Here is a 15647-nt window from a genome sequence, read left to right as displayed (position 1 = left end):
GCATGTGTGTGTGCATGCATGCATGTATGTGCGTGTGTGCTTGTGTGGTGTGTGTGTGCGTGGATGCATGTGTGTGTGCATGTGTGCATGCATGCATTCATGTGTGTGTGGGTGTGTGTGTGGTGCGGCTGCTTCCCTGGGGCCCTCTCCCCTCCAGGGGCTCTCAGGCTCCACTCTGTCCAGCGCCTGTCCACGTGTCTCTGGCAGGGCTGCAGGTCAAAGCAGAACCGTCCAACCCTTCTGCAGGCCTGTGTCACGCGGTCCGTCCTTGACTCTGAGCCCACACCGACGTGCAGGTGTGGCTCTCAGGGGCTGAGAACGCTGTGTTCAGATTTCTCATCCATCCCGCCTCACATTGGCTCTTCCCGGTGGGGCCAGTCCACGGGCGCTGAGGTTATAGGAACACAGGAATCTGGGGGCCCTCATTTTGTAGGAGTTGTGCATGATTGTGGAGGAATTGAACACAGGTCGGACATGTCGGCTGTGTGCAAGGCAAACGCCCTACCCGCTGTGCTATTGGGCTGGAATGATAGCACAGTGGGTAGGGCGTTTGTCTTGCATGCGACTGACCCGGCTGATCTGGGTTCGATTCCTCCACCCCTCTCGGAGAGCCCAGCAAGCTACCGAGAGTATCTCGCCCGCACGGCAGAGCCTGGCAAGCTCCCCGTGACGTATTCGATATGCCAAACACAGTAACAACAAAGTCTCATGATGGAGACGTTACCGGGCCCGCTCGAGCAAATCGATGAACAACGGGTGGACAGTGACAGTGACAGTGCACGATCACGAGGTCTCGCCTTTTAGACAGACTTCTTGCGAAACTGGTTTTACAGTGCTGCAGTTTCTAAGCTGTTGCTTCTCCGTGAAGTTTGGCATCATTCCTTCAAGTGGAAATGGTATCTAGCTGGGTAAAGTCTTCCCGGGGCGGCATCCCGTTCACTCAGTCTTCGCACTATGCGCCTCCCATTTATTTCTGCCCTTGGAGACTCATTTGATAAGTCTGTTCTGAATCTTACGGGCTTTTCTTTATATGAAGGGTTCCTTATTTGATCTTGCTGCTTCTGCTTGCAATATTCTCTGTCTTTTGCTTTTATCCTTCTGGCTAGAGTGTGTTTTAGCTTTTTTCCCTCTCTTTGGATCCCTCTTGGCTGGGCCCTTTCGGGCCCCTTGAATGTGGGTGCCCGGACTCCCAAACTCTGGGAAAATCTCATCTGTGGTTTCTTGGACTGCTGGTTTTTCACTGAATTCTCCTTGCTGCTTGCTGTGCCTCAGGGACTTCTGTGACACTCATCTTATTCCTGCTGAACTCACGCCTTAGTTCTCTGCTGGGCCGTTCGTTTCTTTCCAGTCTTTCTTCCACCTTCTGTTGGTTTCGAGAGGTTTCCTGCTTGGGTCCTGGAGCTCACGAGTTGCCCCTCCGCGGGTCCCCTCTGCTGCTCGGTACGCCTTCCCTTCTCGTCTCCTGCTGGCACCCGATTCCTTGAGCTCGCCGAACACCCTCACCAGGGTGTCTCTGAATTCTTTCTCAGAGATGTTCTAGAATGGTCAGAGCTGGGAAGGTCTTCCGGGTCATTCTCTTCATGACTTGGTCACAGGTGGGCTTCTAGGCAGCGTCCCCACTGTGTCTGCTGATGTCTGGGAGGAGTGTGTGTGTGGATTTTCTTTTTTTTACTTTTTTTTTTTTTTTTGCTTTTTGGGTCATACCTGGCGATGCACAGGGGTTACTCCTGGCTCTGCACTCAGGAGTTACTCCTGGCGGTGCTCAAGGGACCATATGGGATGCTGGGAGTCGAACCCGGGGTTGGCCGCGTGCAAAGCAAACGCCCTACCTGCTGTGCTATCTCTCCAGCCCCGTGTGTGTGAATTTTCTTAGTTCTCTCCCAGACAAGGACTCTAATGGATCCAGTCCCAGGGCTGAACCCGTGAAGGTACCGGGCTTCCGCTCAATCCCCTTCAGGCCCCTGTTAACTGGGCCTTTAGGCTGGGATCCTGGCGCTCCTCTCACACTCCCGGCTGCCTCTCCTGGGTACCTGCGATGTTGGGGTATTCACCTGGTCATCAGCAGGGTTGAAGATGTTTGGGAGGCTGCAGGCAGACCAGCTGACGGCCACTGGCAGCCAGGACTCCCCTGGGCTGGCGTTTGGGTACCTACACCCTCTTTTATTTTTTCTTTTTTTTTTAAATTTTTATTAGTGAAACACTATGAGGTACAGTTGTAGATTTACAATTTTTTGTGCTTGGGTTTCGATTATACAATGATCAAGTACCCATCCCTCCACCAGTGCCCATTTTCCACAACCATGGATCCCAGTATCCCTCCCACCCCCAATCCCCTCATCTCACCCTGCCTCTGTGGCAGGGAATTCCCTTTTGTCTCTCTCTCCTTTTGGGTTCTGTGGTTTGCAAGAGAGGCATTGAGTGGCAGTCATGTTTGGTCCATAGTCTACTTTCAACATGCATCTCCCATCCTGGGAGGATCCTCCCAACACCCTTTATTTGGTGCTCCCTTCTCTATCTGAGCTGCCCTTTTCCCTAGAATGCCCGGCTGGCCTCTAAGCCATGGAGTAATCCTCCTGGTGCTGATCTCGGCTATTCTTGGGTATTAATCTCCTATTTTGTTACTTTATGTCCCCCAGATGAATGCAATCTTTCTATGTCTATCCCTCTCTTTCTGACTCATTTCGCTTAGCATGATACTTTCCATGTTGTACCACTTGTATGTAAATTTCATGACTTCATCTTTTCTAACAGCTACATAGTACTCCATTGTGTAGATGTACCAAAGTTTCTTTAACCAGTCATCTGTTCTCGGGCACTCAGGTTTCTTCCAGTTTCTGGCTATTGCAAAGAGTGCTGCAATGAACAAACAAGTGCAGATGTCACTTCGACTATACATTTTTGCCTCTCTGGGATATATTCCCAGGAGTGGTATTGCTGGGTCAAATGGGAGCTCAGTTTCTAATTTTTTGAGGATCGTCCCTACTGTTTTCCAGAAGGGCTGAACCAGTCGGCATTCCCACCAACAGTGAAGGAGAGACACCCTCTTTTCAGTCAGGACTCATCCTCAGGAAGTCATGGGCCAGGCCCAGCCACGTTAACACAGACTCTGGACCTTTCTGAATTGCCCTGAAAGTGCAGCCTCCTTCCTCTCCCAGCTCTCCATCGCCCCCTCCCCACCCCGTGCCCCCCCTCACCCCCTAGGGGAGAAGCAAAGTAATCCAATCCTGTTTGCACTTTCTGTAAAGGCGCTTGTTTAAACCACTTCTCTCGGTCCCTGGGGATCTGCTCCTGCCTCGGTCTGCCTCGCCGTCCCCCAGAGGCCACAGTGTGTGGACTGGGGCCGAGAGAGATGGGACTGGTTGGGCCCGGCCAACTCCTGCAGCCTCAGGCCATCCTGCTGCCACCAGAGCCCCCGGACCCCCCCACCTGTGAGTGGCCCTCACTGAAGACAGGCCAGGAGGGGCTGTGGCACCCGAGGGCCTGAGCCCTGGGATTTTGCATGGTGTATTGAGCCAAGATGGGAACGAAGAGAAACGCCCTTTCTCCGTGGGCCGAAGTGGAGTCTGTCCAGCCTTCCTCTTCTGCTGGCTGCCGAGAGGCTCAGAGCCTGGGGTCGTTCTGTTCACGTCTCCCATGCTGGGTGTTCTTCCCCTGATCTTCATGATCAGGTTCTATTTTTTTTCTTTTTTGTATTTTTTTTTATTTTAATGACTCACCATGAGAAACTGTTACAGACTTACAAACTTTTTTTTTTATTAGTGAAACACCATGAGGTACAGTTATAGACTTATAAACTTTTGTGCTTGGGTTTCAGTTACACAATGATCAGGTTCTATTTTATTTTATTGTTTTGCTTTTTGGGTCACACCCAGCGATGCACAGGGGTTACTCCTGGCTCTGCACTCAGGAATTACTCCTGGCGGTGCTCGGGGGACCATATGGGATGCTGGGAATCGAACCTGGGTACAAACGCCCTACACATGCAAACGCCCTACTTGCTGTGCTGTTCCTCCAGCCCCTGGGGTAGTTCTGTTCACGTCTCCCGGTGCCATGCTGGGTGCTTTCCCCCTGCTTTTGATGGTCAGGTTCTCTTCTAGCAACCTTAGCTTTCATATCTGTTTTTCATTAGTTTGTTTATTTGGTTGGGGGCCACACCCAGTGGTACTCAGGGCTCGCTCCTAGTTCTGTGCTCAGGCGTTACTCTTGGCGGGGCTCGGGGGGGTGGGTGAGGCAGTGGGCTGGGACCCCCCTCTGCGGTGCTGGGAATCGAACTGGGTCAGTGTGTGCAAGGCCAGCACTTTCCCGCCGCTGTTCTGTCGCTCCAGGCCTTCTCTTTCATATCTTGGAAGCTGTATCCTGTCAAGAAATTGGTGTATTTTTGGTTTTCTTTCGTTTTTGTTTTGTTTTGTTTTGCTTTTTTGGGTCACACCCGGCGATGCACAGGGGTTGCTCCTGGCTCTGTACTCAGGAGTTACTCCTGGCGGTGCTCAGGGGACCATATGGGATGCTGGGAATCGAACCCGGGTCAGCCACATGCAAGGCAAACGCCCTACCTGCTGTGCTCTCTCTCCAGCCCCTCTTTTTTTTTTTTTTAAAGTTGGCTTGTCTTTTGGCCACCTCTGGCAGAGCTCAGGGCTTGCTCCTGCTTCTGCACCCAGGAGTCCTGGCGAGGCTCGGGGGACGATATGGGAGGCCAGGGATCGAACCCGGGTTGGCCACGCGTGCAAGCCAGGCGTCCTCCCTGCTGTGCTGTTTTTCTGGCCTCCTTCACCCAGTTCATACCGGACACTTGTCTGTTTCAGAGGCGCGATGTGACCACACCTCGTCCACGACCAGAGAGCCCATAACCTGTCCTCGCTGACCCCTTGGCCCCATGGACTCACGCTGTCCCCTGCTTCGGGTCTTCCCGTTCTGTGCCCAGAGCCCAGAGGCCTGTCTGGGTGGACAGTGATGTCCCCTGCTCTGTTCCTCTCCCTCCCGCGTCAGAGTGGGTGTGCCCAGCGTTCACTCTCCAGCTCCTGACTGACCGCATGACTCGTCCCCATGTAGTTCTGTTTGTGTTGTCACAGCAGACGTGGCTTCCTCGCCATTCCCCTGAGGCCTCTGAGCGTGTGGCCTCAGCTTTTTTTGTCCACTTGGCCCTGTGGGCCTTGGGCTGTTCCAACTTGGTGTTGGGACAGTGCCTCGGTGACCACAGGATGGCGTCTGCCGGCCCTGTGGAGTTGTGTGTTTTGGGGACGATCACTTAGGACTGCAGTCGCTTGGGCATCTGCTGGATCTGTTTGGCAGTTTTGTTTTGCTTTTGGGCCTTCCTGGGCTGTGCTTGGGGCTCCTGGCTCTGTGCTCAGGAGTCATGCGGGGTGCCAGAGACTGAACCCAGTTCTGCCACGTGCAAGGCAGGAGCTCTACCTACTGTGCTATCTCTCTGGCCTCTGTTTCCTGTTTCTTTTTCTTTTTTGTATTTTTGGCCACACCTTGTGATGCTCAGGCGTGGCTCCTGGCTCTGCGCTCAGGAATCCTTCTTGGCGGTGCTCAGGGGACCAAATGGGATGCTGCGGATCGAATCTGGGTTGGCTGTGTGCAAGGCAAACGCCCTATCCACTGTGCTATTGCTCCAGCCTCTATTTTTAATTTCTTGAGATATCTCTGTCACTGTCACTGTCCTCCCGTTGCTCATCGATTTGCTCGAGCGGGCCCAGTAATGTCTCCATCGTGAGACTTTGTTGTTACTGTGTCTGGCATATCGAATACGTCACGGGTAGCTCACCAGGCTTTGCCATGCGGGCGAGATACTCTTGGTAGCTTGCTGGGCTCTCTGAGAGGGGTGGAAGAATCGAACCCGGGTCGACCGGTTGGCTGCGTGCAAGGCAAACGCCCTACCACTGTGCTCTTGCTCCAGCCCAAGATATTTCTAATGTGTTATTAAAAGGGTGTATGGGCACGCACGCCCGCACACACACACACACACACACACACATACAGAGTTTAGGTAACAAGCTCCCAGTGGTGTTGAAGACTGTTGCTTTGATGGACGGTTATGGCCCAGACCCTCGCATGCCCACAACCCTCCACCCCGTGCCTGCGGTACCTCTGGCCCGATTTTCCCACCCATCCCCCCACTCTTTGCTGAGGGACAGTTCTGGTTTGGGGCACATGTTACTCCTTCGGGACCACCCCGTGTCACACACCCTCCATTTGTGATTCTGTCCCTTCCCGTCACCTATTCACTGCCTTACACGTGAACTCTCAGTTCTGTAAGCCAGTGTCCAGGGTTGATTCTCAAGCCATATTGTCCATCCCAGTGATTTGTTTCTTTGGATACACCAATGAGTGAGCCCATCCTGTATTCATCCTTCTGCCTCCAGCATAATTCACTCAGCATCAGGCCTGCCAGTTCGATCCAGATTGCCGCTTGCTGTATAACTCCCCCCCCCATCTTTGTGGCTGCATAGTATTCCTTGGTGTATTTATCCCACAGACTCATTTTGTTTTGTTTTGGGCCACACTGGGCCATAAGCAGGGCTTATTCCTAGCCCTGCACTCAGGGTTCACTCCTGGGGGGCTCAAGGGACCACATGGAGTGCCTGGGATCAAACCCTGGTGGGCTTTGTACAAGGCAAACTCCCTACCTGCTGTACAGTTGCCCGGGCCCAATATCCCACAGATTCTGGATCTGCTCATCTGCTACTGGACACTTGGGTGGTTTCCATATCCTGGCTGTTGCACTAAGAGCTTTAGTGGACACAATTGTGTATCTGTCTTTTCCAGTGAATATTGTCATGTTTGGAGTTACACAACTAGCAGTGGGGTTGCCCGCCCCAGAGGGTGCTCTATTTCTATTTGTGGGACATGGTGCTCGCCACAGAGGCTGGTCCCAAGGACCTTCTTACCCAGACCACATCAGGATTTGTTTTCTGCCACATCCCTGCCAACACTTGTTCTTCCTCAAACCTGCTTTCTAAAAAAAAAAAATCTTCCGCTCTGACTGATGTGTCACTCCAACCCTGGGCAGCTGGTTATTGTTGGGGGGGTCCTTAAAAATATTCCCCAAGGACGTTCTCCCTCAGGGGCTGGTGCTTGTGGGCAGATATGGTTGACAGGGCGAGAGAAGACCCCCAGCCTTGGACCCTGCCCCCCCCCCCCCACTGAGCCAGGATACCCGCTTTGCCTTTGCACAACACAGGCCCCCAATTCCCAGGAGAGTGGGCTGTAGGGGGAGCCTGTGTGGAGAGGTGTGACTCTGGGGTGTGACTGCTCCCGAGTTCTGGGACTTCAGCAGCTCAGCAGCTCCAGAACATTCCAGAAGGAGCCAAGCCTGTCTTTCCTAGGAACGGCTCGGTTGTGGCCCCTTCTGCGTTTTCAGTGCCTTCTCTGGAATAAATATCTGTTCATTTAAGAGGAAAAACAATCCACCAAGTATCTGAAGAGAGAACTCTCCCATAAAGGGGGCAGGCACGGGAAGCCTTGCTGGGTACCCCCAGCCCCCCATCCTCCCTCTGAGTGCCCACCTGCTCCCTTTCTCCCCCTTTCTGAAAGCCCATTTGTAACCATTATGCGGGTGTCACCGTGGTTGATGAAATACACTGCCGCTCTCTGCCTTGGTGGCTGCCGGTGCTTGCCAGCGTGGGCTGGGCTCCCGGAGAGAGGTGCCCCCCCGCAAGCCCCCAGGCCCATGAATCATGTCAGGCAGGCTGGTAACCCAGGCCCGTGGCACCCCTCGCCACGGAGCGCCACGACACTCCTGCCAACTTAATTTCAGCCTAAGGGATGCTTTTAAGAAGATTTCAGAGTATGAAAACATCTCCTCAAAAGAATCGTAGCTACATTAAAAACTAATTATTGGAGCTTAGGGGTATAGATCCGCTGCCATATTTGACGCAGCAAGCAATTCATCTCCCAGACCTTGAAATATCATTGCATAATAGGTTAAGGAGACCCACCCTGGGGGTCCCGCAAAGAGTTGGTCAAACCACCCACCACCTGGAAATGACGAGTGACAGAACAGAGACCCAACAGCTCAGCACTCGGCTGCAAAACTTCTAGAACACAATATTTAAAAAAATGTTTTTCGGGAGACTAACACCCAGGAATGGCTGAGATTAGTACCAGGAATTTTGCTCCATGACTTGAAGGCCAGCCACACGTGCTAGGTGAAAAGGAAGCTCAGATAGAGAAGAGAGCACCAAATAAAGGGTGTTGTGAAGACCCTCCCAGGGTGGGAGAGACATGCTAAAAGTAGTCTATAGACCAAACATGATTGCCACTCAATGCCTCTCTGGCAAAACACAGTACCCAAAAGAAGAGAGAGAGAACAAGGGGGAATGCCCTGCCACAGCGGCAGGGTGGGACGGGGAGGGGGGATGGGGGGTGGGAGGGATGCTAGGACCCATGATGGGGGAGGATGGGCACTGGTGGAGGGATGGGTACTTGATCATTGTATAACTGAAACCCAAGCACAAAAATTTATAAGTCTATAAATGTACCTCATGGTGTTTCACTAATAAAAAAAATGATTAAATAAATAAAAAATATCCTTAGAGGAAAGAAAAAAATGTTTTTAATTGAATGTCCGTGAAATAGATCATTACAAAGCTGTTCACGATTGGGTTGCAGGTATATAATGAATGATCCAACACCCATCCCTCCACCAATGCACATTTCCCACCACCAATGTCCCCCATTTCCCTTCCACCATCTCCCAACACCTACCCCCACCCCCAGCCTGTGTCTATGGCGGGCACTTTTCTTTTTTGCACTCTCTCCTCTTTTTCTTTTGTGCATTATGGTTTGCAGTACAGGTTACAAGAGGTCATGGGTTTTTTTCAGGGCATAAGGTATTTTTATCAGGAAGGTAAGGCTGGAGTAGCCTTTGAACTGGGTGGCAACTTTGGGGTATAGACATGACTTCTGGGGCTTCCAGAAGTACAGGGAGGCGGGGAGGTAGCACAGCCCAACCCCGAGAAAGCCTGGAGATTTCAGTCACAAAACCCGCTTACCAGAATTTCCAGCAGATTGTATCTTGGTGAGGTCTGTCCTGAGATAGTGGAGTCAGGCTGGTATTCTGGTGGCAATTTTGGGTTGTGGGAGCAAGCAGCTGCTGGGGGTTCTGCTTGGGTGGGCACCAGACTAACCCTCCCCCCTCCAATTTACCCCGGTCTGTTCAGACAAGCACGGGTCTGAGATTAACTGCGGCTTTTGATCTCTTTCGAGATTTTTTTATGGGTCTCTGAAGCCAGGCCAATAAATGAGCTTGTACAGCTGAACTGGAGGTGGTTTGTGCGTGTGGTTCCTATGTACCTAACTTTTGGCAGTTTTATTTTTTTGGAAAACATGATCTGTAGGTGTTGGGGTCTGACCAGAGGCACAGCGGCAATTCTGGGGTATCAGGAAGCCTGAAGGCACCATCATGATGGACTCGGCCCTCATAGGTACAGGTTGACCTATTGGCAGCACCACACCCCGGAGAACACGATTTTAAAATAATGCATCCTACGCCAGCTCAGGTTTAGAAGTGGGTAGTAACTGATGTTGGCTGCGTGCAAGGCAAACGCCCTACCGCTGTGCTATCGGCTGGAGTGATAGCACAGCGGTAGGGCGTTTGCCTTGCACGCAGCCAACATGGCTGACCTGAGTTCCATTCCTCAACCCCTCTCGGAGAGCCTGGCAAGCTACCAGGAGTATCTCGCCCGCACGGCAGAGCCTGGCAAGCTACTTGTGACGTATTTGATATGCCAAACACAGTAACAGCAAAGTCTCCAAAGGAGACGTTACTGGGCCCGCTCGAGCAAATCGATGAACAACGGGAGGACAGTGACAGTGATAGTAACTGATACCTCCAGAGACCTGTTTGTTGGGAAACTGAGCACCAGCACTGCCAAGGGTGAGGCCTGTGTCCAGCTTAGGCAGAGTAGGGCCAGTTCAGCTGTTCATTCATGTTATATCTGACACATGCCCCCATCCCAACCTCCAACTTGTGCGGCTAGAATATGGTCCTGTCTTGCCATTTTACCGAGACTGAGTCAGGAGAGATGCTTTGGGGCATGTAGCACTCAGCTCCTGTTGACCCACGCAATGACTGATTATTTCAAGAAAACCCTGGAATTCCCGGGAGCCCGAGAGTTCCGAGCGTGCCCTGGGCCTCCTCTCTTCCCCCGAGGTCTGCTCTGCCTTCTCCCTACACGAAGGCCCATCATGGACCTCGCGCACATGTCCCAGCATCCCAGGACTGGTCCACACGGGACAGGTGGCCCATCTGCCTCCGCAGCACGCCCTTCCGGTCCCGGGAGCCCTTGGATTGGATGAGCGTGGGTCACATGGCCAGGGCTCAGCCAATCAACGTTGCCCGATGGAAAGTGACTGCCTGGCTTCACTTGGCTAAGTTTTGCATCCCTGGGGAGCTGGTGTTAAAGTCAGACCACGACGTTCCTGCTACTGGGAGCACGAGGGAGTGGGGCTGGGGCTGGCTGGTGCGACGGGAGCCCAGGGACTGCAGGCTGCCTGGAACGCAGGGGTTCCCTGATGAAAAGAGCTATGAAGGCAGAACTGGCACCTGCTGACCTCCCCCATCCCCGGGCCTCTGCTGCCCCTTCACGGGACCTGTGCTTTGCTCCTGGATGAATCAGGGGTGTCGCCCTCACCACACAACTGGCGGGTAGTTTGCAGCATTCCAAGGGCCAGAGAGAGGGAAGTGCCCTGGTCTTGCAAGCAGCTGACCCGTGTTTTATTCCTGGCATCCCATATGGTGCCCAGAGCCCTGATGGCAGTGATACTTGAGTACACAGCCAGGAGTAAGCCCTGAGCACTTCTGGGTGTGTCCCCACCCCAAACGAAAACAAAACAAAACAAAACAAACCTGGTCCCGGTGGTGGTAGTGGGTATGTCATCAATCACTATTATGCCCCAGATCACAATTCATTTTGTTCCAAATAGATGAGGAACTGACACCTCATAAGAAGGGCTCTTAGACGCCTCAGACACAGACTCTAATGCGACAGTTTGTTATTGATACAGCCTATCAACATCACTGAGGCAAAATATTAGCCTCTCTTCTGGCTGTTTCAGAACGCCACGTGGGGGGTGGGGGTGGGGAGAAGTTCCGCCCGAGAAGCTCAGAATGTGGTCATCACCTGTGTGGGTGGTCTTCACTTCCCATCAGATGAGTCCATTGGCTGGAAGGTGGGAAGATACCCACCAGTTTGGATTCAAGACATGGCACCCCCTGGAGGTAGAGATGGGCAGGTGGGAGGAAGCAGGAGCCTTTGGTCCTCTTGGGCCCCTCACCCCCTCTCTGAGGTCTTGCTGCAGAAAGTGGTATATGAATGGGAGTCTCAGACAGGCTCATCCATCTGCAAACAGATGCTCTGGGACCTGATTGCGCCCCCTTAGCAATAACGGGGTGCAGAATAGTTGGTGTGTTCCTAACTTGGATGCCCTGTGGAGAATATTTTTTTTCTGAGCCACACTTGGGGTGCTCAGGCCTTAACTCTGGCTCTGTGCTCTGGGATGACTCCTGAAGGGGCTCCGGGAAGCCTCTGTAAGGACCAGGGATTGAACCTGGCTGAGCCGTGTGCAAGGCAAGCGACTTATCTGCTATCCTAATTCTCCTGCCTGTTATTCCTTATTTGACTTGTGAGGTCATGTAACACCATGCCTTCAGTTCCCAGGGTATTTTCTTGGGGGATTGTGTTCCCAGCAAAGCACTGGCTGCCAATGCAGAGTCCTGGATCTGCCTGTTCCTGTCTAGTGTCTGACGCTCAACTAACGGAGGGCTCCTTGGTTGGCTGGGCTGGCATCTGTCCCCGGGAGGTGCCAGTCCAGAGGGCTGTGGTTAGCATCCAGTCCTGATACTCTGCATACAATGAGCTCACAGTTCTGGAAAGCTCTTCCATGATCCAGACTTGGAGCAGAGGTAGTTCTTATTGTCTACAAGGTGAGCTTCCTTGTCTTTTAAAGATTTATCTGTTTTTAAGTGCTTAGGGCTTACTCCTGCTCTGTGATCAAGGATCACTCCTGGCAGTCCTGAGGGGACCCTCCTGATACTGGGGATTGAACCTGGGTCAGCCTCAAGGCAAGGAGAGCACTCTACCTGCTGTCCTAGAGCTCAGACCCTAACGTGGGGTTTTATCTCTCACTGCACTTGGAATGTTCTAAAGCCAGGCTCCTGTGGGTCCGTGCATGGGACAGGGAAGAAAACCAATGTTTGAAGGCCACCTTGACCTGGAGATGGCGGGTTCTGAGAGTGATGGATCTCAGTGGGCCAGGCTCTGGAAACACATGCGCCCAGGCCAAACCAGGAGCAAGCAGGGGTCCTTGTGAAGGAAGGAGGGTCTGAGGGGGCTTCCCAGTCCACTGTATGCCAGCACTGACCACAGGCTGATCTCCACCCCCAGACATTTCCAGAAGGGAGAAGTACAAAAAGGCTCAGCGCCAAGGGGTGCACCTGGCCTTTGGTGCATCAGGGGTGGGTGGCGTTGGTCATTCCCTCCTTCCTCACACAGGGCCGAGCAAAGGTAGAACCTTCTGGGTTCTGCAGATCAGTGCCCACTCTGTCTTAAGATCAGCGGGGGGCGGCAGGGGGCATGGTGGCTGAAATGTGAATTTCACACCTTTCTAGAAGTCACAAAGGACTCTTCTCCTTGATTTTGCAAAACCTCCTGGAAACCTGAGAGCATGTTTTCCTAACCACCAAGTTCACCGGTCAGGGGGACTCTGTGGAGGCCAGAGGGGGCATGGTGAGTTTTCTGCCCTTGTCATCATGAACAGCAGTGATGATGACAGTGATGGTCCCTTCTGTTAGATGATGCGGGGACAGAATTATCCACAAGTGCCCGTTAAGTCTTGAAGGGGAAGCCCCGCGCTGAGATTAGACTCACCATTTCACTGTCATCCCTGGGTGGTCATCCACCAACCCAGATCTCCCAGGATTCCGCGCGGCTGACTCGTCTCCAGAACTCCTGACCAGCTCCGACGGCAGGTCCAATTGCTGGGTTTCAAATCTGAGCTCCAGCAAAGGTATGAATGAGAGCCGGACAGAAGCGAGCGTTTTGATGGGACCAACTTGAGCTGGAATCTGCCCACAGACTGCAGGAACCCTCCCCACCCCCCGGACAGAGATTGTGTTCTGAGCTCAGCTGTTTCAGGGGATACAGATGCAAGAGACGAGCTTGTGGTCTGTGAAGCCTGCCCCCAAATGACAGAAGTTTCTCTGTCTTTACTTCTTTACTTCAGCTTGTGTGCAAACCTCAAGGTACTGCATCTGCCTCACTGAGCGAGGAGAGCACCTCGGAAAGGTGCCCTGGCAGCACCACTCATTTCTCACTTAACACCATTGGCTATTCCAGTACCACAAGAATCAAACCCAGGTTGGCCGCATGCAAGGCAAATGCCCACTGTGCTATTGCTCCAGCCCCAGAACCAGTCAGCTTTGAAGATGCTGCGGCTTGCATGAGACTGAAAATTATCCCTGCCCCTCCCCACTCTTTTTTTTTTTTTTTACTAATTTTTATTAGTGAAACACTATGAAGTACAGTTGTAGACTTACACATTTTGGTGCTTGGTTTTCAGTTATACAATGATCGATTATCCATCCCTCCACCAGTGCCCATTTCCCACCACCACGGATCCCAGTATCCCTCCCACCCCCTATCCCCCCCCATTCCACCTCTGTGGCAGGGCATTCCCTTTTGTTCTCTCTCTCCTTTTGGGTGTTGTGGTTTGCAAAAGAGGCATTGAGTGGCCATCATGTTCGGTCTATAGTCTACTTTCAGCATGCTTTTCCAATCCTGGGAGGATCCTCCCAACGCCCTTTATTTGGTGCTCCCTTCTCTAGCTGAGCTGCCTTTTCCCCTAGCATGTGTGGCTGGCCTCCAAGCCATGGAGTAAACCTCCTGGTACTAATCTTGGCTATTGGAAAAATATGGAACGCTCCACGAATTTGCGTGCCATTTTTGCGCAGGGGCCATGCTAATCTTCTCTGTATCATTCCAATTTTAGTATATGTGCTGCCGAAGCGAGCACCCCTCCCCACTCTGACCTCTCATTGCTGCAGTGCTCAGGGGCTATTCACGACTGTGTGCAGAGTGAGTCCCGGCAACGCCTCACCTGGGGTGAGGGTTGGCGTCTGGGATGCTAGCGCTCTTGCTGGGGTTGGCCACGTGCAAGGTAAGTGCCTTCATTCTGGTGTCTTCTTTCTGGCCCCAAGGAAACCGTTCTTAAAATAATAACCCACAGATAGAGAAGGGAACATCAAATAAAGGTGTTGGGAGGATCCTCCCAGGATGGGAGAAGCATGCTGAAAGTAGACTATAGACCAAACATGATTGTCACCCATTGCCTCTTTTGCAAACCACAACACCCAATAAGAGAGAGAACAAAAGGGAATGCCCTGCCACAGAGGCAGGGTGGGATGGGGTGAAGGGGGGTGGGAGGGATACTGGGATCCGTGGTGGTGGGAAATGGGCACTGGTGGAGGGATGGGTGTTTGATCATTGTATCATTGAAACCCAAGCACAAAAAATTTGTAAGTATACAACTGTACCTCATGATGTCTCACTAATTAAAAAATAATAATAATAACCCAAATTCAACCCAGAGAGGGCTGGAGGAAAGTTGGGGATGCAGGAGGAAGAAAAAGCGAAGTGGCAAGGAGTTGGCCTTTCTGCCTTTTTATAGGGAAAAAAATGTCAGAGTGACAGTATTTCTATCTTCCTGCAAAATCTATTTGGCCCACCCTCCTGCCAGGTGACCAGCGAGCTGAGGGATCATCTAGCATGCCAATATTCTGCTCTCCCGCCAGCCTCCCAATCTTGCTTTGCTGAGCAGAGCTTTAAGTAAACATTTAAAGCTTAATTGGATCATTGGTCTGGTGGCACAGTCATTAACGCGCAGCTTGGAGCCGTTACGGAAACAGTCAGTCGCAGATGCCCCGGGTGTTGCCGGGAAATCCGGCCCAGGGTTGAGGGGACTGAGGACGTGTGCGGGGGATTCAGGCGATGAGAATGGGGGTCACGAGGAAGAAATAGCGAGACAATCTCCAGGATACATGGTGTTTGGTAGAGAGATTAAGAAAAATTTCTCAGCGGTGACCGGCTAGTAATTAGGTATCTATTATTATGCTTTGCTAGGAATAGATTGGACAGGCCCAAGGAGAGAGGGTGGGCGTCCCATTGATTTTACGTCTTGGTCATTGCTGAGGACGAAAGTCCAGAATCCAACCTGAGCTGGCTTGAGCCAAACAAAGGAATGTCTGTGAGGAAGAGCCATTCTGTCCCTGCCCCAGAACTAGGCCCTCGGCTCACTGGGCGGGGGGCTTGTCTGCTGGAGTCTTCCTTGCCTCAGTCCCCCTCCAGTGCCTCTCCCTCCTTTTTGCACCCCAGAAATTCCCCCAGGGTTTGTTCTGGTCAGAGTCTGACAACCAGCTCTGTGGAGGAGAGACAAAGGCAGGTGTGTTCGCCCGTGGAAGTCGCCGACACAGGCAGGTGGAGGCCTTTTCCGGTTTTCCACCCTCTGGCTCGGTGCATGGGACCAACCTTAAGATGCACAGGTGGATCTCAGACGTAAAGCCAGAGCCACAATCACGCTTGTGAAATAATTAGGAGGGCGTGAGTTCAGCGTCCATGTCGTCTCTGTTTTTTTGCATCACTTACGAG

The 15647-nt window shown here is 52.4% G+C and overlaps 1 non-coding gene across 1 annotated transcript; it reads right to left on the bottom strand.

Moving 5' to 3' along the window:
- Positions 1 to 13909: 13909 nt before the first annotated feature.
- LOC130018078 (U6 spliceosomal RNA) lies at positions 13910 to 14016 on the bottom strand. Its single transcript, XR_008791471.1, has one exon. It is a non-coding gene; the product is annotated as a U6 spliceosomal RNA (small nuclear RNA).
- Positions 14017 to 15647: the final 1631 nt, after the last annotated feature.

The sequence above is a fragment of the Sorex fumeus genome, unplaced genomic scaffold, assembly GCF_029834395.1.
Source record: "Sorex fumeus unplaced genomic scaffold, SorFum_2.1 ptg000234l, whole genome shotgun sequence".
NCBI classification, from domain to species: domain Eukaryota; kingdom Metazoa; phylum Chordata; class Mammalia; order Eulipotyphla; family Soricidae; genus Sorex; species Sorex fumeus.
Note: the sequence above shows the minus strand (reverse complement) of the source record. Positions and strands in the feature narration are given on the sequence as shown.